The sequence below is a fragment of the Perca flavescens genome, chromosome 22 (assembly GCF_004354835.1).
Source record: "Perca flavescens isolate YP-PL-M2 chromosome 22, PFLA_1.0, whole genome shotgun sequence".
In the NCBI taxonomy this organism is placed as follows: domain Eukaryota; kingdom Metazoa; phylum Chordata; class Actinopteri; order Perciformes; family Percidae; genus Perca; species Perca flavescens.
In genome coordinates this window covers 26,143,770-26,169,460 of record NC_041352.1, presented here as the reverse complement: position 1 = coordinate 26,169,460, position 25,691 = coordinate 26,143,770, and the positions used below count along the sequence as shown (strand labels likewise).

At 34.7% G+C, this 25,691-nt stretch overlaps 1 long non-coding RNA gene across 2 annotated transcripts in view; it reads left to right on the top strand.

Moving 5' to 3' along the window:
• The first annotated feature begins 3,006 nt into the window (after positions 1 to 3,006).
• The window catches only part of LOC114548932 (uncharacterized), a 30,207-nt gene continuing 7,522 nt past the window's right edge, over positions 3,007 to 25,691 (top strand). Inside the window, exons 1-3 of one of the 2 annotated variants that reach the window (XR_003691468.1) lie at positions 3,007 to 3,254; positions 3,510 to 3,677; positions 8,039 to 8,749. This is a non-coding gene — a long non-coding RNA (uncharacterized LOC114548932). Of the gene's footprint in view, positions 3,255 to 3,509; positions 3,678 to 8,038; positions 8,750 to 25,691 lie in introns of those variants that run through there. The other variant, XR_003691469.1, reaches the window with a different exon arrangement.

Here is a 25,691-nt window from a genome sequence, read left to right as displayed (position 1 = left end):
ATCGACCGATCACGACAAATCAGTTTGAAATGAATTGATTTCTCAGCAGTACAAACATTAATATGAAGTGCCATTGGTACATGGTAAAACATGTTGAAGACTGTCAACACAACTCCTATTTTAGGGAAACTGGGTTCCTTTTCAAAGATGTTTGGGACCTTGGCAAAGCGCTTGTGTGTTGTATAATTCCTGGCCTGCCATTCACCGAGGGTCATTTTTCGGCGTTTGGTTTCCATGTTGCTGCTGTCGGGCCACCTGTGCCTGATGCCTCGTCGGGGCTCAGCACCTCAGTCATGAAAAAATCTGGATTGGCGCCTCGATGTATTTATTTATCGTTGGAAAAACATTAAAAAAATAAAAACCGCTTAATCACGAAAACCCGAAACAAAATCTGTTCTTAGGCTACGGCTGAACGGCAAAAGTATTTGAATTATTCTGGATTACGTTGGAATTATGAGCTACAAATTTCGACTTTTGATGTGTGTTTTTTTTAAAAGTGTTTATATCGGTGTAGAAACTCTCTTTCTCTCTCTCAACAGTTTGATGTTTTGTCAGCTCTATCCTTACACCCCTCTCCCTCGAGAGCGCGCGTTAATGTACGTCTGACTTGTGTGTGTGTGTGCATGCGTGTGTCTGTCTGTGTGCGTGCGTGTCTGTGCACGGCCATATGAATACTGGACTTCCATTCGAATGCACGTGGACTGTTTTTAAATGTATTTATTTGGAGCCCAGGTGTGTGTGTGTGTGTGTGTGTGTGTGTGTGTGTGTGTGGGTGGGTGCGAGTTAGTTTCTACAATGACTTGAGAAGAAGCCATGTATTAAAAATATCACATTTATGCTGCAGAACTGTTTTGAGGAACTGATGGTTTGTGTTGTGGACTAACCGGCTCGCCGTAGGTGTGCGGCGCGTCGTGTCGGGGGTGCAAATCGGACTAGCAATAAGAATCCCTCTGAAATCCAAAAAGCTTTATGTAGATCTCCTGTATATGAGAACGAGACTCATTGTCTGGGTCTCTTGGTTCTGTTTGTTTGTTTGTTTTTAGCTTGGCAGAGAAATTATTTTTTTTTCGTTTTGTTTTTTTCCTCTATGACATATAAATGCGTATAAAACTGTGAAAATACATTGTGTTCAGTTAAAGGGTGAGTTTTAGGTTAGTTTTTGTTGTTATGTTGCATGTTAATCTAATTTCAATTATGGATGATTTCTCCTTTCTCCATCTCTTCATGCGCTACACACACACACACACACACACACACACACACACACATGAATATAAAAATATTATATAATCTCGCTCTCAGGGTCTTTCACAAATCCATTATTCGAAATGCTTCGTGTTCATATTTCCTGAGTTGCAACTTTTTTCCTTTTCCAAGTCCTGATTATTTTGTCTTTTTTTTTGTTTTTTTTTTTTTTTTTTTTAAATGATTCAGAACTCTCAATCACTACATTTAGCACTTGACTGTGAACTCGTCATCGCCTAACAGATAAAAGATGTCGTTGGATGTTTTGGTGTTTTTTAAAAAAAAAAGCCAGAATATTGTTGACGTTTGTTGTTCTGTTTCTCCCGTCTCACTCAGACATTTTGGTTTTTTTTCTTAAAACCTGAAGTCTGAACTTTGTTTCCAGTCCCGGTTCAGAGGTCAAAGGGAACGTCGGAGAGGAGATTTAAACCCATCCCTCCTCTTAACACAAACACACAAAAGATGCTGAACCTCAATCAGAAAGCATTAACGCACAACCGTAACGGTTGTGTTTCCATCCATCCTTCCTTCCTTCCTTCCTTTTTTCCTTCCCTTCCTTCGTCTGTCCTCTCTTCCCTCTGCTGTCTGTAAAACATGACAGTGTTTCACAAAGTCAAGAGATGTAAACCTGTTCTGTATTCAACCCAATAAGAAACAGCAATAAAGATTATATTAAGGAAAGGTGTGTGAATCAAATGCTGTCCCATGCTTTTGTCTTTTTTTTTAAGCACGGAAGGGAGGGGACGGGATGAGGAGGAGGGAGGGAGGGGCGAGCTAGCCTCATTTTGTTTGAAAATACTTTGAACGTCAACAAGAAGTGCCGTCACCCAACATGGCTTGGAGCACCTTTTTAAGGTAGTTTACAGCGGGCGCAAATGTACAAAATGCATTTTTAGACAGTTCATTTTACACCGAAGTCTATAATTTAGTTCTCTGGAAAGAGCCATGACAATTTCACTAATAAAATAGTAAATGAGAGTAAAACTCAATTTAAACCCAAGCAAATTATCATTAATTTATTGTAATGTAAGGTACTTCTAATTTAGTGTTTCCATTTTTTCCTAATTTATACTTCTACTTCACCACAATTCTAAGTCAAGTATGCCTATTGTACGTTTTACTTCACTATTTATTTTATAGCTTTAGTATTTACATTCATTATACAAAATATTATGAATGAACTATGTGTTAAAGTGGATAAAGAGGAGGCTATTGATCCTGTGGTGAGCTACCTGACAAGTAATAGCCTAGGCCTACTTCTGCTGTTATTTTGGTGAAAGTAACTCAAAAGTAACGCAAAAGTAGTGTAAAGCCTTACAACTCAGAGACAGTAATATTGTAATATAACTAATTACTTTCAATTGACAGTAACTAGTAATCTATAATGTATTACATTTTGGAAGTAACTTGCCCAGCACTGAATGTTATTAGGAATTTGGTCATAAATTACAGACCTGTAAAAAACATATACCAAGAGATATCTGAACATGTGTTTTTGTCTCATATTGTCCTTAAGAAGAGATTTTTCAACATGCTGTGTGCTGCAGAAGCTGCAGGATTTGCTATTTTCTCATATTTTCAAGCTGCTCCAAAAAACTAAATATGCTGTATCCCATAATAAGTCATCAATAATAAATGAAGCGTATGATGAATGAATGAAAATAAGCGATTTTTAACTATATAAATGTAGATTGGATGTTGTTGAATTAATCCTCAGTAGTTTTACATTGTTTAACATCACACTGTCTGCGCAGGCGCACTGTGAGCAGCAATCAACTGCTCCTCGGCGCGCTGTTTGTCTGAAAGTTTCTAGAAGGTTCAACGGTGCAAGAAGTGAAGCGACAACAAACTAAACCACCCAGACGCTTTTTGTGAAGAGAAAGAAAGGAGGCTGATGTGAGGAAGCTGGCGTTTTATTAAAATAAAGTTTAGTAAAGTTTTACTCCGACAAAGTGGACAAACTCAGGACGGTTTATCACAAGCTAGCTGGCTAACGGCTGAAAAAAACGGTAGGTTAGCGTCCCGTAGCTAACATCAACGTTAACTTCTTTACACTGAACTTGACCCTTTCTGGTAGGAACAGCTGAATTTCAAGAGAGTAGATAACTTTCAAACTTCATTATTACAAATTTAACTTGAACTAAACTTAGCAAACTGTCTTCTTGGTTTAGTTTGCAGTTATTTAACTTGGTATTTAGCTAATTGAAACGATGTGATTATCCGTTAGCTAGCTAGATAACTTTTTTTTTTTCTTCTTTTGCTAGCTAGCTAACGTTAGGTTACAGCTGAAGGAAGTGGGTGACATCACAGACGGGATGTTCAGTGTCAGCTCGGTGGATTTGACTCTTCTGAGGACAGTGAGGCTCTCCAGATATGTCTGGACAGCTGGCTGCTATGGAAACAAAGAGCCCTGACCGACCACAATGTCACCTGTGAGTACATTTTGATTTTAACTAATTTTTAAAATAAGTTGGCTTGCTTTGTTGGCAAAGAAATGTAGCTAATGTCATTGTTTGGTCACTTTGGATTCTGGGTGAATACTGAATTCTGATTGGCTAGGCATGCCTGTCTTATTCGCCTTATTTTCGAACGCGGAAGTAAATATGGGTCGAACTTCCGGTTTTTGTGCGGGACTTCCGTTTCATCGCTTCCCTGGGCAACACTAACACAAAACATTAGCTTAACTAAATTGGTTAACTATGTCGTGGGAACATTTCCAAAAATCGCTTAATAATCCAAATGGCAGGTCAGTGCCACCCCCTCAAACTATTCATGAGTGGGAGGATGACATGAAGAAGTGGCCTCAGATCACGTACGAGGACATATTTAATTGTTTTGTGTTGTCACTTGGTGCGGATGGGTCTACAATGCGCAATTATAAAAGTACAGAGGCGTATCAGTACCTTCACAGTGGAAAAGTTGGGAAGGTGTTAATAACAGCTAGGCCTGTCACGATAACAAATTTTGCTGGACGATAAATTGTCCCAGAAATTATTGCGATAAACGATAATATTGTCATCGAGAGACCATTTGCATCTATAATGATAATGTCATAATAATAATAATAATAATAATACAGGTACACCTTTTCAAAGATCAATACACTTTTATTTCTAAAGAATATTTAACACTGGAACTGGAAGACATTTTAAATATCCACAATATGTCTTTGATCTCCTTTGGTATGTCGTCTTTCACGCTGATGTACAGTTGTGGAGTCGCCGTTTGTGACACGTAAGTTCTCAGACTAGAGACTCTGTACTACATTTTACAATTATTTAACACTAAATATTACATTTAAATAATATATAATTAATAAATAAAATCTATATGTATGGCTATCTTCCACGTGGCGAGTAAATGTACCAAAATAGTTCTGTTTTTCAGTCTTCATTTTGGCGAAGGTGCGGCTTCCGCTCCTCTGCAGGTCGGAGCTTCGTGGGTGCGGGCCGACACACACACACACACACACACACACACACACACACACACACACACACACACACACACACACACACACACACACAGGCGCCAACTCTGACATACTTTCCACACTCCGTGTCCGCGGACAGCTGTAGGCTTGTACCGTTAATGTTCTGTGCATTGTCGGACACATGCAGCCACTTTCCTGAAACCGCTTGCGAGACTGACAAGTCCACAGCGGCGTGTATGTCCGAGCCTAGTACCCTATGTGTATCTAGTACCCTATGTGTATCTAGTACCCTATGTGTATCTAGTACCCTATATGTATCTAGTACCCTATATGTATCTAGTACCCTATGTGTATCTAGTACCCTATGTGTATCTAGTACCCTATGTGTATCTAGTACCCTATGTGTATCTAGTACCCTATGTGTATCTAGTACCCTATGTGTATCTAGTACCCTATGTGTATCTAGTACCCTATGTGTATCTAGTACCCTATGTGTATCTAGTACCCTATGTGTATCTAGTACCCTATGTGTATCTAGTACCCTATATGTATCTAGTACCCTATGTGTATCTAGTACCCTATATGTATCTAGTACCCTATATGTATCTAGTACCCTATATGTATCTAGTACCCTATATGTATCTAGTACCCTATGTGTATCTAGTATCTATGTGTATCTAGTACCCTATGTGTATCTAGTACCCTATGTGTATCTAGTACCCTATGTGTATCTATCTAGTACCCTATGTGTATCTGTGTATCCCTATGTGTATCTAGTACCCTATGTGTATCTAGTACCCTATGTGTATCTAGTACCCTATGTGTATCTAGTACCCTATGTGTATCTAGTACCTTATGTGTATCTAGTACCTTATGTGTATCTAGTACCCTATGTGTATCTAGTACCCTATGTGTATCTAGTACCCTATGTGTATCTAGTACCTTATGTGTATCTAGTACCCTATGTGTATCTAGTACCCTATGTGTATCTAGTACCCTATGTGTATCTAGTACCTTATGTGTATCTAGTACCTTATGTGTATCTAGTACCTTATGTGTATCTAGTACCCTATGTGTATCTAGTACCCTATGTGTATCTAGTACCTTATGTGTATCTAGTACCTTATGTGTATCTAGTACCTTATGTGTATCTAGTACCCTATGTGTATCTAGTACCCTATGTGTATCTAGTACCCTATGTGTATCTAGTACCCTATGTGTATCTAGTACCCTATGTGTATCTAGTACCCTATGTGTATCTAGTACCCTATGTGTATCTAGTACCCTATGTGTATCTAGTACCCTATGTGTATCTAGTACCTTATGTGTATCTAGTACCCTATGTGTATCTAGTACCCTATGTGTATCTAGTACCCTATGTGTATCTAGTACCCTATGTGTATCTAGTACCTTATGTGTATCTAGTACCCTATGTGTATCTAGTACCCTATGTGTATCTAGTACCCTATGTGTGTGTATCTAGTACCCTATGTGTATCTAGTACCCTATGTGTATCTAGTACCCTATGTGTATCTAGTACCCTATGTGTATCTAGTACCTTATGTGTATCTAGTACCTTATGTGTATCTAGTACCCTATGTGTATCTAGTACCCTATGTGTATCTAGTACCTTATGTGTATCTAGTAACCTTATGTGTATCTAGTACCTTATGTGTATCTAGTACCCTATGTGTATCTAGTACCCTATGTGTATCTAGTACCCCTATGTGTATCTAGTACCCTATGTGTATCTAGTACCCTATGTGTATCTAGTACCCTATGTGTATCTAGTACCCTATGTGTATCTAGTACCCTATGTGTATCTAGTACCTTATGTGTATCTAGTACCCTATGTGTATCTAGTACCCTATGTGTATCTAGTACCCTATGTGTATCTAGTACCCTATGTGTATCTAGTACCCTATGTGTATCTAGTACCCTATGTGTATCTAGTACCCTATGTGTATCTAGTACCCTATGTATGTCCGAGCCTGTCTCCACAGTCTCCACCTGCAGGTTGTCAGCTGTGTGGTTTGGAATGAAAGGGAGAAAACGGGACGCCGAGTAACACGGTGGATATCGCTCATATACCTTTTCTTTTTTTTGATGGCGCCTTAACTGCAAAGTGCTGCAGGAAACCCTGCTCCAACTCTCTCGCTCTCTCCGCCTGGAGTAGCCTACCGCCCACACAAAGACCATGCGACTGAAAAGAGGGTTCACTCCTCGTTACGCTAAGGAACCGAGAGTGGTCCTCCAGTCTCTTTAGTAGAGAGAGAGAGAGAGAGAGAGAGAGAGGGAGAGACGAGGAAAATAAACAAGCATGCAAATGGAAATTATCGCGGCCGGAAAAATTATCGAGCTCATTTTTTTTTTTATCATGCGATAACTCGATTTATTGACTATCGCGACAGGCCTAATAACAGCATGTGACTGGTCCTCCGCTGGTACTTCTGGGAGACTTCAATATCCAGACAGAGAAGTCAGCTGCCTTTCTTCACCTTCTCTCTTCTTTTGCCCTCTCACTCTCTCCTTCACCACCCACTCACAAAGCTGGTAACCACCTAGATCTCATATTCACTAGAAACTGCTCTACATCCAACCTCATTGTTACTCCACTCCATATCTCAGACCATTTCTTCATCTCTTACTCTCTCCCACTCTCCCAAGCTCACAACCATATCTCAAGAGACACCGTACCTGTCCGCCGTAATATCCGTTCACTCTCTCCTTCTTCTCTGGCGGCATGTGCTCTATCTACCCTCCCTCCATCTGACTCTTTCTTACTCATGCCTCCCAACGCTGCCGCAGACACTCTACTCTCTACTCTATCCTCCTCTCTCGACTCTCTCTGCCCTCTTGCTGCATGACCGGCTCATAAGTCCTCCCCAGCTCCGTGGTTATCTGACTCGGTACGTGCTGAAAGATCAACTATACGGGCAGCGGAAAGGAAATGGCGGAAATCTAAACACCCAGATGATCTGCTTACTTATCAGTCTGTTCTTTCCTCCTTCGCTGCCTCTATTTCTGCAGCAAAAAGCTCCTTTTATCAAACCAAAATTGAATCCTCCTACTCAAACCCCAAAAAACTTTTCTCCATCTTCACTAACCTGCTAGATTCCCCCAGTCCACCTCCTCCCTCTAGAGTTTGGACTTTCTCAGTTGAATGCACTTAATTGTAAGTCGCTTTGGATAAAAGCGTCAGCTAAATGACATGTAATGTAATGTATGCTACACAGCCACTTATTGTCCAAATTGGACTGAAGTCCCTGCTGTCTTTATACTGGATGTGCTGCATCTCTGACTGACAGCTGATGAAGGGAGTCTCTGTAAACACTCATTTATCACTTCTGTTCTCATCAGATGGAATTGGCGGTGGAGATCTGTGTCAGAGTGATCAGAAAGTTGTATAGTGTTGGGACACAATGTGGAGTCCACCATCATCCCTGTGTGTTCCTCTGGATCTGTCAGAGTATCATCAGAGTATCTGGACTACTCTGTTGCTGCTCTGTCCTTCTACACAGTGTCTGCCGACACACTGAGACTCCTCCACTCCTGCTCCACCTTCAACCACCGCCTCCAGCCTCCACCTGGATCTGGGTTTCATCTTCTCTTAATTCAGTCAGATGTTCTGAACCCAAAGTACCTCTGCAGATTAGTTCTGTTTATAAACAACTGTATATTAACACATTTAAATAGATATGTCTGCTTTGCTTTCTGTTGCAGCTCCAGCCTGTGGAACAATGCAGTATTGCAGTTAATTCCCACATATTTCTAAATAATATAAGTTGAAATTGCATGTATAAAGTTACTTAATTACCACCAATACCAGCCGATTCTTACATTATAACAGATAAATATTTGCTTGTAACAAACATAAGATAAAACCTGAATTGAATCAAGACTACTGCAGTTTCTCAACCGACTACAAACTGATTATGTCTGGATGTTGATGTTGATATTTTATTTTGGAAATCATTTTTGATGTAAAGTAATTCACATGCTGTAGTTTCCATTATTGATTGTGTGTGTCTATAAGAAATATTGCAAGTACACAGGAAAATAATCCTGACTTAAAAAAAAAAAAAGGAAACTCATTGAATGAGAAGGTGTGTCCAAACTTTGGTCTGTACTGTATACACGTTGTCAACCTGTGGATCTTTTTTTTTCCTCAGAAATAAATGTTGAAGCAGCTGTTATTCCCACAGTTCATGTTCTGCAGCGTGTAAGTGCAAAGATGTTGAGATGCACACCTTGGCACTTGATAAAACTGTAGATAAGTGATTTATATTTTATGGTCTTTTTTTTTCATGAAGTTTGTTAACCTTTATTTTTTTTTATGTATATAACTGCTCCAGTTGTATAATATTAAAATGTGTTGTTAATTTGTTAGTATAGTATGCTGAAAAAATTAGAATGTCGAAAAATCATACAAAAGTCATAGTATAGTATGTTGAAAAAAGTCATAGTCATAGTATGTCGAAAAAAGTCATAGTATAGTGTGTCGAAAAAACTCATTAAAAAGTCATAGTATAGTATGTCGAAAAAACTCATTAAAAAGTCATAGTATAGTACACGTGTCAAACTCAAGGCCCGCGGGCCAAATCTGGCCTCTCGCACATTCTGATCCGGCCCGCATATCAATCTAGGTTCACAATATATTTCGGCCCACCTAGTTGTGCGCCAAAACCAAAAACATGGGAAACTGGTTTTCAACTTGCAATTACGCGACACTCAAAGCAGAATTTGGCAAATTTGCCGACTTTGAGACTCAGAAATTCCTACAGAACCAGAGAGTTTTCATATTCCGGCTGTGAAAGAGCTTGTTGTGAGTCAGCTAGGTGGTAGCCTGTTTCGAAAATGTACTCATTGTTTTTGCTTGATTTGGTAAATTCTAGGATGGCTTTGGAACTTCTTTACTCACTTTTTCAGGGCTTTATGTGGACCAAATTGTAAGTGAGAAGACTATATGAGATGTGCAATAATTGAGTCAAAGATATTTGACTTTTTCAATGAAATAAAAGCAATAAACTAAACTGGCCCTTGATGTGCTTCTCGTTTTCCACTGTGGCCCTTAGTGAAATTGAGTTTGACACCCCTGGTATAGTATGTCGAAAAAATCATGAAAAGGATAGTATAGTATGTCGAAAAAAAGTCATAGTATGTGGAAAAAAGTCAAAAAAGGTCATAGTATGTCGAACAAATAATAAAAGGTCATAGTATAGTATGTCGAAAAAATAATAAAGTCATAGTATAGTATGTCGAAAAAATCATGAAAAAAATAGTATATGTCAAAGTCATAGTATGTGGAAAAAAATTATAAAAAAGTCATAGTATAGTATTTTGAAAAAAAGTCATAGTATGTCGAAAAAATAATAAAAAAGTCATAGTATAGTATGTCGAAAAAAATCATAAAAAGTCATAGTATAGTATGTCGAAAAAAATCATTAAAAAGTCATAGTATAGTATGTCGAAAAAATCATGAAAAAATAGTAAAGTATGTCAAAAAAAGTCATAGTATAGTATGTTGAAAAAATTATAAAAAAAGTCATAGTATGGTATGTTGAAAAAATTATAAAAAGTCATAGTATAGTATGTTGAAAAAATTATAAAATTCATAGTATAGTATGTCGAAAAAATAAGTCATAGTATAGTATGTCGAAAAAATCATAAAAAAGTCATAGTATAGTATGTCGAAATAGGTCATAGTATAGTATGTTGAAAAAAATCATAAAAAATTCATAATATAGTATGTCGACAAAAAGTCAAAAAAAGTCAGTATAATGTCGACAAAATCATAAAAACGTCATTGTATAATATGTAATAAAAAGTCATGTCAAAAAAAGTCATAGTATAGTATGCCGAAAAAAGGTCATAGTATGTGGAAAAAAAGTCCAAAAAGTTCATAGTATAGTATGTCGAAAAAATAATAAGAAAGTCATAGTATAGTACAGTATGTCGAAAAAACTCATTAAAAAGTCCTAGTATAGTATGTCGACAAAATTCATTAAAAAGTCATAGTATAGTATGTCGAAAAATGAATAAAGTCATAAAATAGTATGTGGAAAAAATCATAAAAAAGTCATAGTATGTCGAAAAAATTATAAAAAGGTCATAGTATAGTATGTCGAAAAAACTCATTAAAAAGTCATAGTATAGTATGTCGAAAAAACTCATTAAAAAGTCCTAGTATAGTATGTCGAAAAAATTATAAAAAGGTCATAGTATAGTATGTCGAAAAAATAATAAAAAAGTCATAGTATGTCGAAAAAAATCATAAAGTCATAGTATAGTATGTGGAAAAAAATCATAAAGTCATAGTATAGTATGTCGAAAAAATTATAAAAAATTCATAGTATAGTATGTCGAAAAAATCATAAAAAAGTCATAGTATAGTATGTTGAAAAAATCATAAAAAATTCATAAATATGTAATAAAAAGTCATGTCAAAAAAGTCATAGTATAGTATGCCAAAAAAGGTCATATTATGTGGAAAAAAAGTCCAAAAAGTTCATAGTATAGTATGTCGAAAAAATAATAAAAAAGTCATAGTATATTATGTCGAAAAAACTCATTAAAAAGTCATAGTATAGTATGTTGAAAAATTATAAATAGGTCATAGTATAGTATGTCGAAAAATTATAAATAGGTCATAGTATAGTATGTCGAAAAAATAATAGTCATAGTATGTCGAAAAAATCATAGTATAGTATGTCAAAAAAACTCATGGTATAGGCAAGGCAGCTTTATTTATATACTGTAGCACATTTCAGCAACAGGGCAATTCAAAGTGCTTTACATAAAACATTAAAGAGCAGTTAGAAAACAATTAAAAAACAATAATAAACAAATTAAAAACATTAAAAGACAAGAATAAAATTGATAGTGCAGTATAAGGATAAAAGTTACAGTGCAGTATAAGAAATTAAAGTTAATAAAATAGATTATTTAAAGAAAAGCAACATCAAAAAGATAGGTCTTTAGCTTAGATTTAAAAGAACTGAGAGTTGCAGCGGACCTACAGGTTTCTGGGAGTTTGTTCCAGATATGTGAAGCATAAAAACTGAACGCTGCTTCCCCCTGTTTAGTTCTGACTCTGGGGACAACAAGTAGACCTGTCCCAGACCACCTGAGAGGTCTGGGTGGGTCATAGTGTAGTAGCAGATCAGAAATGTATTTTGGCCCTAAACCGTTTAGTGATTTATAAACCAGTAAAAGTATTTTGAAATCAATTCTTTGAGGCACTGGAAGCCAGTGTAGAGACTTCAGTACTGGAGTGATGTGATCCACTTTCTTGGTTTTAGTGAGGACTCGAGCAGCAGCGTTCTGAATCAGCTGCAGTCATAGTATAGTTTGTCGAAAAAATTATAAAAAGGTCATAGTATAGTATGTCAAAAAAATAATGAAAAAGTAAGTATATTATGTCGTAGAAATCATAGTCATAGTATAGTATGTCAAAAAAACTCATTAAAAAGTCATAGTATAGTATGTCGAAAAAATCATAAGTCATAGAATAGTATGTCGAAAAAATCATGAAGTCATAGTATAGTATGTCGAAAAAATAATAAAAAAGTCATAGTATAGTATGTCGAAAAAACTCATTAAAAAGTCATAGTATAGTATGTCGAAAAAATTATAAAAAGGTCATAGTATAGTATGTTGAAAAAATTATAAAAAGGTCATAGTATAGTATGTTGAAAAAATTATAAAAAGGTCATAGTATAGTATGTCGAAAAAATTATAAAAAGGTCATAGTATAGTATGTTGAAAAAATTATAAAATTCATGTATAGTATGTCGAAAAAATAATAGTCATAGTATAGTATGTCGAAAAAAATCATAAAAAATTCATAATATAGTATGTCGACAAAAAGTCGAAAAAAGTCATAGTATAATGTCGACAAAATCATAAAAACGTCATAGTATAATATGTAATAAAAAGTCATGTGAAAAAAAGTCATAGTATAGTATGCCGAAAAAAGGTCATAGTATGTGGAAAAAAAATCCAAAAAGTTCATAGTATAGTATGTCAAAAAAATAATAAAGTCATAGTATAGTATGTCGAAAAAATCATAAAAAAGTCATAGTATAGTATGTCGAAAAATGAATAAAGTCATAAAATAGTATGTGGAAAAAATCATAAAAAAGTCATAGTATGTCGAAAAAATCATAAAAAAGTCATAGTATAGTATGTCGAAAAAACTCATTAAAAAGTCATAGTATAGTATGTCGAAAAAATTATAAAAAGGTCATAGTATAGTATGTCGAAAAAATAATAAAAAAGTTATAGTATGTCGAAAAAATCATAAAGTCATAGTATAGTATGTCAAAAAGAATTCATTAAAAAGTCATAGTATAGTATGTCGAAAAATGAATAAAGTCATAAAATAGTATGGGGAAAAAATCATAAAGTCATAGTATGTCGAAAAAAATCATAAAGTCATAGTATAGTATGTCGAAAAAATTATAAAAAATTCATAGTATAGTATGTCGAAAAACTCATAAAAAAGTCAAAATATAGTATGTTGAAAAAATCATAAAAAATTCATAGTATAATGTCGACGAAATCATAAAAACGTCATCGTATAATATGTAATAAAAAGTCATGTCAAAAAAGTCATAGTATAGTATGCCAAAAAAGGTCATATTATCTGGAAAAAAAGTCCAAAAAGTTCATAGTATAGTATGTCGAAAAAATAATTAAAAAGTCATAGTATATTATGTCGAAAAAACTCATTAAAAAGTCATAGTATAGTATGTCGAAAAATTATAAAAAGGTCATAGTATAGTATGTCGAAAAAATTATAAAAAGGTCATAGTATAGTATGTCAAAAAAATAATGAAAATAAGTATATTATGTCGTAGAAATCATAGTCATAGTATAGTATGTCAAATAAACTCATTAAAAAGTCATAGTATAGTATGTCGAAAAAATCATAAAAGTCATAGAATAGTATGTCGAAGAAATCATAAAAAAGTAATAGTATAGTATGTCGAAAAAATAATAAAAAAGTCATAGTATAGTATGTCGAAAAAACTCATTAAAAAGTCATAGTATAGTATGTCGAAAAAATTATAAAAAGGTCATAGTATAGTATGTCGAAAAAATCATAAAGTCATAGAATAATATGTCGAAAAAATCATAAAAAAGTCATAGTATAGTATGTCGAAAAAATAATAAAAAAGTCATAGTATAGTATGTCGAAATAATTATAAAAAGGTCATAGTATAGTATGTTGAAAAAATTATAAAAAAGTCATAGTATAGTATGTCGAAAAAATCATAAAAAGGTCATAGTATAGTATGTCGAAAAAATCATAGTCATAGTATAGTATGTCAAAAAAACTCATTAAAAAGTCATAGTATAGTTTGTCGAAAAATGAATAAAGTCATAAAATAGTATGTGGAAAAAATCATAAAAAAGTCATAGTATGTCGAAAAAATCATAAAAAAGTCATAGTATAGTATGTCGAAAAAACTCATTAAAAAGTCATAGTATAGTATGTCGAAAAAATTATAAAAAGGTCATAGTATAGTATGTCGAAAAAATAATAAAAAAGTTATAGTATGTCGAAGAAATCATAAAGTCATAGTATAGTATGTCAAAAAGAATTCATTAAAAAGTCATAGTATAGTATGTCGAAAAATTAATAAAGTCATAAAATAGTATGGGGAAAAAATCATAAAGTCATAGTATAGTATGTAGAAAAAATTATAAAAAATTCATAGTATAGTATGTCGAAAAACTCATAAAAAAGTCATAATATAGTATGTTGAAAAAATCATAAAAAATTCATAGTATAATGTCGACGAAATCATAAAAACGTCATCGTATAATATGTAATAAAAAGTCATGTCAAAAAAGTCATAGTATAGTATGCCAAAAAAGGTCATATTATCTGGAAAAAAAGTCCAAAAAGTTCATAGTATAGTATGTCGAAAAAATAATAAAAAAGTCATCGTATATTATGTCGAAAAAACTCATTAAAAAGTCATAGTATAGTATGTCGAAAAATTATAAAAAGGTCATAGTATAGTATGTCGAAAAAATTATAAAAAGGTCATAGTATAGTATGTCAAAAAAATAATGAAAAAGTAAGTATATTATGTCGTAGAAATCATAGTCATAGTATAGTATGTCAAATAAACTCATTAAAAAGTCATAGTATAGTATGTCGAAAAAATCATAAAAGTCATAGAATAGTATGTCGAAAAAATCATAAAAAAGTCATAGTATAGTATGTCGAAAAAATAATAAAAAAGTCATAGTATAGTATGTCGAAAAAACTCATTAAAAAGTCATAGTATAGTATGTCGAAAAAATTATAAAAAAGTCATAGTATAGTATGTTGAAAAAATCATAAAAAAGTCATAGTATAGTATGTCGAAAAAATCATAAAAAAGTCATAGTATATTATGTCGAAAAAATAATAAAAAAGTCATAGTATAGTATGTCGAAAAAATTATAAAAAGGTCATAGTATAGTATGTTGAAAAAGGTCATAGTATAGTATGTTGAAAAAAATCATAAAAAATTCAAAATATAGTATGTCGACAAAAAGTCGAAAAAAGTCATAGTATAATGTCAACAAAATCATTAAAACTTCATAGTATAATATGTAATAAAAAGTCATGTCAAAAAAAGGCATAGTATAGTATGCCGAAAAAAGGTCATAGTATGTGGAAAGAAAGTCCAAAAAGTCATAGTATAGTATGTCGAAAAAATAATAAAGTCATTGTATAGTATGTCGAAAAAATAATAGTCATAGTATAGTATGTAGAAAAAATCATAAAAAAGTCATAGTATAGTATGTCGAAAAAACTCATTAAAAAGTCATAGTATAGTATGTTGAAAAACTCATTAAAAAGTCATAGAATAGTATGTTGAAAAAATCATAAAAGTCATAGTATAGTATGTCGAAAAAATTATAAAAAAGTCATTGAATAGTATGTTGAAAAAATCATAAAAAAGTCATAGTATAGTATGTCGAAAAAATAATAAAGTCATAGTATAGTATGTCGAAAAAGGTCGTAGTATAGTATGTTGAAAAAATCATAAAAAAGTCATAGTATAGTATGTCAAAAAAATTATAAAAAAGTCATAGAATAGTATGTTGAAAATATCATAAAAGTCATAGTATAGTATGTCGAAAAAATTATAAAAAAGTCATAGAATAGTATGTTGAAAAAATCATAAAAAAGTCATAGTATAGTATGTCGAAAAAATAATAAAGTCATAGTATAGTATGTCGAAAAAAATCATAGTCATAGTATAGTATGTTGAAAAAGGTCGTAGTATAGTATGTTGAAAGAAATGATAAAAATAGTAGAGTATGTCGAAAAAAAAAGTCATTGTATGTCAAAAAAAGTCATAATATAGTATGTCAAAAAAGTTCATACAAAATTCATAATATAGTATGTCGACAAAAATCAATAAAAGTCATAGTATAGTGTCAAAAAAACTCATTAAAAAGTCATAGTATAGTATGTTGAAAAAATCATAAAAAAGTCATAGCATAGTATGTCGAAAAAATAATAAAAAAGTCATAGCATAGTATGTCGAAAAAATTATAAAAAAGTCATAGCATAGTATGTCGAAAAAATTATAAAAAAGTCATAGCATAGTATGTCGAAAAAATTATAAAAAGGTCATAGTATAGTATGTCGAAAAAATAATAAAAAAGTCATAGTATAGTATGTCGAAAAAACTCATTAAAAAGTCATAGTATAGTATGTTGAAAAAATTATAAAAAGTCATAGTATAGTACAGGGGTCGGCAACCTTAGGCACGCGTGCCACCATGGGCACGCGGGACCTTAACCAATGGCACGCTGGAAATATGTGTGCAAGAGAGTTATTGATGTGTTGAAATGCTGAAGCACTCTCTCATCCGCATGCCAAATTACAACGTTCACAGTTGCCGACCACATAGGTGCCGATACCGTGGGTGCTCCGGAGTTTGAGCACCCACGAAAAATACTGAGCACCCACATGTGCCAGACTGCCAGTTCATTTTTATATTAATTTAATATTAAACATTGCAGGTGGTTTTAAGTGGAGCGTCTGTCATAGTGTGATTGGTCATGGCGGTGGCATTGATTTATAATTTCCCACGAAGCTGATTAAACATCTCCAGTCCTATCTGGGAGAAGTGGCGCTGTCCTGAGCTGAAAGCTAGCTTACTTTACGGCGTGTGTGTTCGTGTCGGCCGCTGTCCATTTCCTAAGATTCTGAAATGCAAACATTGTTGACTACTTTTTTTTTTTAAACTGTGTGCGCGTCGAGCACCCACGGAGGAAAACATAAATCGGCGCCTGTGCGCGATCTGTTATTTACGGTAGTTTGATAGACTCATATCTCTGACTGGGAACAATACAAAGAGGAAATAAATATGGATGCATTATAAGACCAAAACAAATACATGTGGCTACTTAATATGCACGTGAATGACACAATTGTTATGTTGTGTTCTTCATTCTTGATAATGATGCTGGTTGTGTTATTATTATTTTGCCACAGCATCGTTTCATTGAAAATGAGACATACAGGACCTGCTTATCAGTCCATTCGTCATTAAAGCTGGGCTTTTCGCTTCAGGCTCTTTGACAGTGATATTTTTGTCAGCCCATTTTCCACCAATCAGGACTGCATACTAAAACCATGTTTCCATAATAATAATATGCAATAATAATAATATTAATTACAAGGTCCTGATTATTACAGATTCCCTGGATATTACATTTTGATGTGATGTCATAAAAAAATTTATGTTAACATGGCACACTAATAAACAAGAAATTTTGAAAAGGGCACTTCATATCAAAAAGGTTGCCGACTCCTGGTATAGTGTGTCAAAAAAACAAGCTCATAGTATGTTGAAAAAGTCATAGTATAGTACGTCGAAAAAAATAAGTCAGAATAGTATGTCGAAAAAAGTCATAAAAAGTAATATAGTATGTTGAAAAGAAGTCGTGAAAAAATCATAAGAAAGTCATAGTATAGCATGTCAAAAGAAATTATAAAAAAAAAAGTACAGTATGTCCAAAAAAAGTCATAGTCGAAGAAAGGTCATAGTATAGTATGACAAAAAAATCATACAAAATAGTATAGTATGTCGAAAAAGCATGTCATAAAAAAAATCTTAAAAAATTCATAATATAGTATGTCAAAAAGTCGAAAAAGTCATAGTATAATGTCGACAAAATCATAAAAACGTCATAGTATAGTAAAAGATTATGAAAAATCAAAAAAAAAATATCATAGTATATGTCGAAAAAAGTCATAGTACAGTACGTCGAAAGAAATTATAAAAAGTCATAGTATAGTATGTTGAAAAAATCATAAAAAGTCATAGTATAGTACGTCGAAAGAAATTATAAAAAAAAGATCATAGTATGTGGAAAAAAGTCAAAAAAGGTCATAGTATGTCGAAAAAATCATAAAACAATAGTACAGGATGTCAAAAAAAGTCATAAGAAAGTCATAAGTATAGTACGTCGAAAGAAATTGTCATAAGAAAGTCATAAGTATAGTACGTCGAAAGAAATTGTCATAAGAAAGTCATAAGTATAGTACGTCGAAAGAAATTGTCATAAGAAAGTCATAAGTATAGTACGTCGAAAGAAATTACAAAAAAGTCATAGTGTAGTATGCCTAAAAAAGATCATAGTATGTGGAAAAAAGGTCATAGTATGTCGAAAAAATCATAAGAAAATAGTATAGTATGTCGAAAAAAAATCATAAAAAAGTCATACAATAGTATGTCGAAATAATTTCATAAAATATTCATAATATAGTATGTCAACAAAAAGTCGAAAAAACGTTATAAAAAATCGAAAGAAATAATAAAAAAAGTCGTATAGTATGTCGACAAAAGGTCATAGTATGTGGAAAAAAGTCCAAAAAGGTCATAGTATAGTATGCCAAAAAAATCATAAAAAAGTCATAATATAGTATGTCGAAAAAAGTCCCAAAAAAGTCAGTCGAAAAAATCATAAAAAAGTCATAGTATAGTATGTTGAAAAAATTATAAAAAAAAGTCATAGTATAGTATGTCGAAAAAATCATAAAAAAGTCATAGTATAGTATGTCGAAAAAAGTCATAGTATAGTATGACTGTATAGTATAGTATATTTTTTCGACATACTATACTATGACTTTTTTATGATTTTTTCGACTGACTTTTTTGGGACTTTTTTCGACATACTATACTATGACCTTTTTTATTATTTTTCGACAAACTATATTATGACTTTATTTTTCGACATACTATGCTATGACTTTTTATGATTTTCTTGACATACTCTGCTATGACTTTTTTTATTATTTTTTCGACATACTATACTATGACTTTAATTACTTTTTTCGACATACTATACTATGACTTTTTTATTATTTTTTCGACACACTATACCAGGGGTCGGCAACCTTTTTGATATGAAGTGCCCTTTTCAAAATTTCTTGTTTATTAGTGTGCCATGTTAACATAAATTTTTTTTATGACATCACATCAAAATGTAATATCCAGGGAATCTGTAATAATCAGGACCTTGTAATTATTATTATTATTGTATATTATTATTATTATGGAAACATGGTTTTAGTATGCAGTCCTGATTGGTGGAAAATGGGCTGACAAAAATATCACTGTCAAAGAGCCTGAAGCGAAAAGCCCAGCTTTAATGACGAATGGACTGATAAGCAGGTCCTGTATGTCTCATTTTCAATGAAACGATGCTGTGGCAAAATAATAATAACACAACCAGCATCATTATCAAGAATGAAGAACACAACATAACAATTGTGTCATTCACGTGCATATTAAGTAGCCACATGTATTTGTTTTGGTCTTATAATGCATCCATATTTACCGCTCCAGCGGAGAGGATGGTTTCTTCAGACAGCTTAAGTTTATAAGAATTTGTCCACATTTCAAGATTGCCTGCAAACTAAGAAAGAAATAGACTACAAACCGACAGCTTTTGTTTTAGCTTGTTTTGTAAAAAATTGCTATTTGCAGAGTAGAGTAGAGCTGTGTTTGCGTAAAACAGCGCGGTGGACAAGAGTGTAATGAGCAGACAGAGCAGATTGAAATATCGCTTTCTACATGTTGATGCCGGTCTACACAGCTGAGTGCATTGATAAGTATCGACTTTTAACTCACGAAGGTTTAATTGTAGCCTCCTTACAGTAACGAGACCAGCGTTAGTTCATCTGCCCCAGCGGCCGTTGGTAATCCTCTCTGTATTGTTCCCAGTCAGAGATATGAGTCTATCAAACTACCGTAAATAACAGGTCGCGCACAGGCGCCGATTTATGTTTTCCTCCGTGGGTGCTCGACGCGCACACAGTTTAAAAAAAAAAAAGTAGTCAACAATGTTTGCATTTCAGAATCTTAGGAAATGGACAGCGGCCGACACGAACACACACGCCGTAAAGTAAGCTAGCTTTCAGCTCAGGACAGCGCCACTTCTCACAGATAGGATTGGAGATGAGAAGTTTAATCAGCTTCGTGGGAAATTATAAATCAATGCCACCGACATGACCAATCACACTATGACAGACGCTCCACTTAAAACCACCTGAAATGTTTACTATTAAATTAATATAAAAATGAACTGGCAGTCTGGCACACGTGGGTGCTCAGTATTTTTCGTGGGTGCTCAAACTCCGGAGCACCCACGGTATGGGCACCTATGTGGTCGGCAACTGTGAACGTTGTAATTTGGCATGCGGATGAGAGAGTGCTTCAGCATTTCAACACATCAATAACTCTCTTGCACACATATTTCCAGCGTGCCATTGGTTAAGGTCCCGCGTGCCCATGGTGGCACGCGTGCCTAAGGTTGCCGACCCCTGTACTATACTATGACTTTTTCAACATACTATGAGCTTGTTTTTTTGACACACTATACTATGACTTTTTTTCGACATACTATACATTTTTTAGATTTTTTTTCCGACACTATACAATGACTTTTTTCACAGGCGCCTTACTACCTAATACAATAAAAAGACCAAAATAAAGCACTTTATTCACATGAAATGAGTCCATATGTATAATGCACAAGGTTGTATGTAATCATGATCAGGTTCTCCATTAGAGGGTTATTTTGAACACTGAAGTTCTGTCAGCTGGATGGAGTTCCCCGGTCACCGTGGTTGTACGGACACTTCTTCATCACGTCTTCAAACCATCAGTTGACTGAAGCAGGACACCTGTCCTAATATGTATAATAGAAACATAATAAAAAAAGTACAAAAAAAGTCATAGCATGTCGAATAAAGTCAAAAAAGTCATCGTAAAGTATATGGAATAAAGTCAGTGCTAGCTACACAGAATTAGCCTAAAAATACAAACTAATGAAAGGAAAACAGTTTGTGGTACTCAGTAAGCAGATTGATTGGATCTGATCACAGTAATGTTTAGTCAGTGACCGTTCCTGTAAGAAGACAAGTGTAACCAGAAATGCAAAGTTTAAATGTAAACCCCCCAAAACTTCAAAAGTACTTATTACTCAACCCAGAGTCCCATTTAAATTAAAACAGACAACAACAACCATTTATAATATTTTAATCTGCATCACTTTAAACAACAAAATCCCTGTAAACATTACAAAATCAGCACCTGTGTCATCGGAGGATACAAAGTGGTCCTGGTTTGACAAGAAGAGTGAAAAGTTAACGCAGGCGGACATCTAAAACCATAAATAACCTGCAGTCTGCATTTAAACAAGGACAGGGTTAACGTGTTTTTACCATTTTACTGATCAAATTATGTTCCGTTTTGACATTTAAGAAGCTTTTTTACCCACATAAACTGATCTTTAAACACTTTTGGAAACCTGTACATACTTCAGAGCTGCGTTGTTAGCACACATACAAACAACAACAAACCTTTTGGAGTTGCAAACGTTGCCGTTTCTTAATCATCTTGCACTCAAAAACCTTTTCAACATCAGAACATTTTTAATAATAACTCCACAGGAGATGATTTCACTGAACACACGAGTTGTATCAGTAAAAGCAGCGGCTGTACGGGTTGTTTTTGGGATCAATCACTGGTCTTTAAATGCGGTCACACCCCCAGTCAAACGCAGCGACATTGGGAGGATAGAAAAGGCTCATTTGAATCAGCAGTAAGTAGTTTGTGATCTTAAGGTGCCGACACACCGACCCGATTATATCGGCCGTCTGACAGTCTGGCGAGGTCGGTCACTCGAGTCTGTTCGGTGTGTTCTGTGCCGTCGTCAGTCATTTTGGCTGATTTGACTTGTTGAATCAGCCAGCGGGCAGTCGGACTCAACGACCAATCTGATTGGTGGAGTGCTAGCCCTTGACTAGCGAATCAGTGCGCGAGAAAACCGGGGCTGACAAAGCCAGTATCTTCTTATTACCAACCATCGTTTTTTTCTTCCGTTCAGCAAGTAATTACAACAACCATCCCTTTTGACTACCATCAACTAGGGCTGCTCGATTATGGGAAAGAAATATAAATCACGATTATTTCGGTCAATATTGAAATCACAATAATTTAACACGATTACTCGTTGATTTATGGAAAGATGTAATTATTTAACTTAAAACGGTGGAAACAGTTAAATAAATCAACAGGAAAAAAAACACACAACTGTGAAATTTGAAACACTTTTCCTATTTAAACTTTATTTTTTCATTCAGACAAGAGAAAATAAGCGTTTACTTGCAAAATGTAATTGCTAAATTATTTTTCTCGATTGTTCTGTTTTAGTGATCGTTGGGAGCCGAAATCATAATCACGATTACATTTTGATTAATTGCACAGCCCTACTATCACTTCTCTCTGATGAAAACAATGACTCTGTGATTACGAGGTCTAGAGAGATGTTCCGTCATTTCCGGTTTTAACTTTTTGGGCGACAATACAGATTAGTGGCGCATGCTGTTATGGAGAGACGTATTACGTCTCGCGCACGCGCAGAATGTAAGCTGAAGTTCCCGTCGCTTCGGTGTGTTCTGAGGCTTTTTGGACCGAATCGAGGAGACGGGAGCCGAATGATCAGTCCGACTGGCTTTTCTGCCGACGGTCGGCTGTCGGGTTGGTGTGTCAGAGCCTTCAAACAAAGAACAGAAAGAACAAGAGAAGAAAAAAAAAACATTTCCTATACATTTGTTTGAAATATTCACACTTCGGGGTCACCAGGGTATTGTTACAAGAACATATTTGCCATTTTCATGCACATAGAAAGTCACTAAAATCAGAAAAGTCAACTTTTCCTGATCTGGAAAATTCCCAGAGTTGATTTCAAACCGTTCAGGGAATATGTAGGAACCCCGGAGGGAGAGAAGCACCAGGTTTCAGAGTCTCTCGGACATCAACTACAGACATCACAGCACCATGAGACCTCCCTCCGTCTGTCTCTGCGAAGTTTGTACAAAATGACAGGCGTAAAGTAAGAAAAGTAGAGAGCGAACAGGAACACCAGCAGGAAGATGGAGAAGTTGTTAAAAGATGCTGGTATTGCTTTAAGTCGGGCCGAGAGTCTGTGTGATTCTTCTTCTAGGCACCAGAACTCACATCAGAAAATAGTCAGTTAAAGTGTGATTGTTGGTACGTTACTAAAAAGGCTTTTTTAACAAGAGGAACTCTCCGAAAACTATAAAGATGATATTTATACTGATTGGACATCACGTAGAGGAGGCAGTACAGTCATTTGAGTTCCTCTAAACGGAGGAAAGAGTCGGAGAGGATCCTCTGTGGTTTTTTTTTTTTTTTTTTTTTTACAACATCATGCATAAAGTTAAAAGACGCTCGGCTGATCTACAGACGGGACTGTTGACTATTCTGTAAAAAGGACTCAAGGCACAGCGGGGGGACGTCGGGTTTCAATATCTACAAACATGTCCGGACTATTTAACATTTTAGGAAAGGTTTCTCGTTGCACTCTCCCCCGCGCTACACTCGTACGCAAGCCGCTTTGTCCTCTCGGTTCACATCCGAAAACTCCTGTTCAATTAAATCAATTATCTGCAATAAATCAGTTCACAGGAAAAATATCCTAAACGTTCTTGTAGTTCTAGCAACAACAATTTGCACTTTTTCTTCCAGGGAAAGATGTTTGAAGCATTTGCTGTTTCCAGCTTTTAATTCCAACAAGAATCCAAAGCTGAAACGATTAAAATCGGCCATTTGAACGACAACTGGCAACAATTTTAATGACAATTTGGCAGAGGTTTACTCAAGCAAAAACAGAAAATATTCTTTGACTTTTCAAACGTGAAGATCTGCAGCTTTCCTGTGACTTACAAATTCAGCTCTCAGATCTTAAAAAAAATATAGACCCTAAAATAAATTGATTGGGCTTTTTCGTGCTGAAATGCATGCTGGGAATTGTAGTCTACTTCCCTTCTTCTTGCTATACATTAAGTTTAAAAACCTGATTATTTGGGTATCCGAATAAGGCAATACGCCGGGTTCTCAAGTGTCACGTTAACACTTTACAACGGCTAAAATCTGAGTTCTCATTCCCCGGTTAATAGACTAGAACAATTGAGAATGTAAATGATAATTTGTTGAAGCCCTACAAGAAATATAGATTTGCTCTTTAGCTGAATGATGACCTGAATCTTCAGTATCTTGCAGATTATCCAAAGAGATCCTACATGTTTTACAAACATGTAGACCAGGGGTCTCCAACAAGTAGCTCTCTAGCAACCTACCGGTAGCTCGCGAGCAGGTGTCCAGTAGCTTGTGTTTAGGTTGACAAACTGACACAAAATTACCCCAATATTAAAAGTGAGGTAGCTAACTTTGTGGGCCATAGACATGTAAAGTAGTAATTTCTTCATGGACCCTGATGAGAATATTTTCAGTGATGTAGCTATAACTATGTGGGCTAAAAGAACCTTTGTGTATTGCAATTTCAGCAAACGGTAGCTTCATTCAGCTTATGTGTGTTATGTAAATAAATGTAAGCAATGTGATGTAAGTAGCTCTTGGCCACTTTCGTTATTTTAAACTAGGGCTGGGCGATATGGAGAAAATCAGATATCACGATATTCCTGACCAAATACCTCAATGTCGATATTGCGGCGATATTCTAGGGTTGACAACTGGTGCTTTGACAAAATATCTTCACACTTAGATGTCATATCGCAATATCCAAAATCTAAGACGATATCTAGTCTCATATCACGATATCGATATAAAAGATATATGGCCCAGCCCGATTTTAAAGTAGATGAAGAAAGGTCGGAGACCCCTGATGTAGACTAGTACTGAAGCCAGCTCTAGCTTGCTACAGTTAACTTTGACTGAAAAAACGAACTGCTCCGACCCAAACGAGAAGCACAGACGTAGAAAACAAACTGGACCGAGTCGCCCGGTACGAGTAGAGAGACGAAGAGGAGGAGGAGAATATAACTGAAAACCTTCATCGGTATCCATGTGGTTTTGGTAAAGTGTAACGTGCCGCTCACTGAGGAAAGAAGCACGACAGGAAACTCAAACTACAGCCACACAGGAAACAGTTCAACAGGTTTCTCTGGCGGGTTTAGTTTCCCGTCCCGGTGAAGTAGCGCTGGTTCTGGTTTCACGTTAGCACCTAAAGAAGAGGCAGCGTCACAAAGCAGAGTCATCTCCAGAAACACAAACTGTTCATTTCCATTTGGTCTATTTAACCCTTGTGTTGTCTTCCTGTTCACCATGAAATGTTTTGTTTTTCTGGGTCAAAATTTTAAATTTCAACTTTATGGTTGTCTTTTTTCGACACTTTTGTCGCTTTTTCCCAATGTTTTTGTCACTTTTTTCTATGTTTTTTGTTGTTTTCCCCCCACGTTAAAGCATTTTCCAACATTTGAGTCACTTTTTCCATTTTTTTTTTGTCACTTCTTTCCAAGTTTCGGCTAATTTTTTCTGGGCTTTTTGACTTTTTTTAAGCTTTGCCCGACATGTCTTTTATTTTCACTGTTCATTTTTTTTGCTATCTTTTTTCAAATCCTATAAAATTGAATCAAACACCCAAATTCAATGAACGTAAT